Here is a 2,462-nt window from a genome sequence, read left to right on the forward strand (position 1 = left end):
TGTCTCTCCTATCGTGCAAGGCCAGGACCCCAAAATCACACTTGAAATGCCGGATTCTGGCCCGTTTCTGCATCTGGCAAGATGGGGGGATACAGCATTATCTAAAGAAACTTCCTTTACTTCATATTCCAACTTGCAAAACCAGCCCATTGAAAGTGGGTTGAAAATAACCACAAGTAATAGGCCAACTAGGATTAATTTTAAACCATTACACTTCATTCTACCCGGTAGATTCTTCTATGTCATGAAACACATCTTCAATGGGACTGCCAATAATGGGTCTGAAGCCTGAAGTAACAAAACCAAACCACCGCACCCCAGACTGTGTGTGGTCTGTGGAATGAACCCTGAGGCCAGACAGAGGACTTTGCTCCATCTCTGGAGATGCAGAGATCTGTGGCCTGATAGAACAGCAGCAGGTTGTCCTTCTCATCCTCTCTGGTAGCAGCTGTACAGAACATGACACAGATTTCAATTCTTACTCAGTTTTTTTCTGTTGATGAAGGAAGTAGGAAGTAAGAGAAATGGACTTTGTTTCACACTTGGAACAAATGTGGATGTGAATTTCAGTGTTCAGGATTTCAGCATGCACAGAGTTTCCTTAAGTAAATCCAAGGTGAAGTTGGCTACAGAAATCCAGATCTGACCAACAGCTCTTCTGACACTACTGAGAGGTGCTGGCAGTTCTCTTTGTAGGATGCATTTCATCAAACCTTTCTCAGACTGCACATTTGACACCAGGACTTGCTCCATTCCGTCTCCACTCAGCTGTTCTAGATGAAATATGTTTTTAATTGGTCAGGTATCTTAACAATATTTCCACTTTAACATTTTCTCACTATGCTCAAATGTATTTGTCAGCTTCCTAATGAGCGTAATGTTCATAACAAAGTACACAAGACTTTCGAGCAAAAAAATAAGAGACCTTGAACTGCAGTGGCATGAACATCTCTGATGTAATAACAGTGTCAGAGGGCATGGGCCTGAAAAACACTTTAATATTGATACTAACAAGCTTAGGAGAGACACAGAGCAGTGTGAGGCATTCCTGAAGAAGGTGAATTGACAGTGCAAAGGAGAGTTAATGCCAAGCAGTTGTACTTGCTCAGTTGTTTCATTAGTACCTCTGTTTTCGAGATTTGAAACATCCAGATTTGTTGCCTCTCATTGCTGTTATTGAATGCTACTTGCAATTCCTAGGCTGGTGCACTACACACCAGTTATAACCAGGGCCCGAGTAACACAGATTGTTATGGAAACACCAAAGACCTGCACATGTCAGCCTTCCCCTCCCTCTGCAGGCTCCCCAGACACACCCCCCACTTGCACTTGTAACAAAACTCAGAGCCAGAGCCTCAGTTTAACCACTGGGAGCTGCAATAATTTTCTCAGGGGAGAATCCAGGCCTGGGTGTAGAGCAAGAAGCCCTGGGGGCCAAGCTTCTCCCAGACTCCGAGCATTGGTACAGATCCCACACAAGCTGTATGTATGGTCAGGCTGTGAAGCTAAAGAGAGAAAGTCCCAACAGCTAATGGCACCTGTCCTTGTGAAAGGGGCTGAGGAGAACTGAGGCTGTGCAGGAGAAAGGGCAGGTCTGCCCCTGGGAGCAGGGGAGGCGGAAAGCAGTGAGTCTGTGTATTTGGGGAGAAGGGAGCAGGGAGAGAGCTGTCCTCCTTCCAGAAGCAGCACCTTGTCATGTTGGCTCAGCTGCCGTGAAATCACCTTCTGAGAGAGCCTGCTCTGATTTTGACTGGCACGAGACTGACAGCACAGCCAGGACGACATCGAGAGCTGTGCAGTTCCTCGGCAGCTGCACGCAGGGAGCCCAACGCTGCTGCTCTGGAGGCAGAGACAGAACTGGAGCAGCCTCTGAGCACTGATTCCCTGTGGAGGAGCAGCTGCAGCATCACGGGGCTCCTATCCTGTGCCCTTCCCACACAGGGGTTATGTTGGGCGGTGGGAAATGTTGTGTTTGCGTTTTGAAACATCTCTTAGAAATAGGGGGTTTAATATTTTGCAATAAAAAGTTCATTCAAGAAAAGATTAGTCTTGTTTTTCCCTGGCCTATCGAGGGAGCTGTATTCTGAGCTGTTGAGGGATTTCCCCTCTTGAGGGCAGCGCTGTTCCCTGTGATGAGAAACGGGAATCTGAGGTGTTATGGAATGAAGCGGTGGAGAGAGCACGGCAAGGATCGAAGCTGGAAGAGAGAATTAAGGGGGGAGGTTTGCTTTCCCTGTCCCCTTTCTTGTCTTTTCTCTCTCTTCTTTTTCCCTTCCCTTTTTTCCCTCCGAAGCACTGGGACTCTGCCGGGACGTTCTGCTTTCCACAGTGTTACCGCGACAGCCGGCCGGGGGCTCAGCTCGGCTGCTCTCCAAAGGCCTCAGAGCCCAGCCCAGCGCTGCCGGGCCGGGATGGGCCGGCTGTCCCGGGCAGGCCGAGCCGCTCTCCGCCAGGGGCGGGCC

The sequence above is a fragment of the Pseudopipra pipra genome, chromosome 17, assembly GCF_036250125.1.
Source record: "Pseudopipra pipra isolate bDixPip1 chromosome 17, bDixPip1.hap1, whole genome shotgun sequence".
NCBI lineage: Eukaryota > Metazoa > Chordata > Aves > Passeriformes > Pipridae > Pseudopipra > Pseudopipra pipra.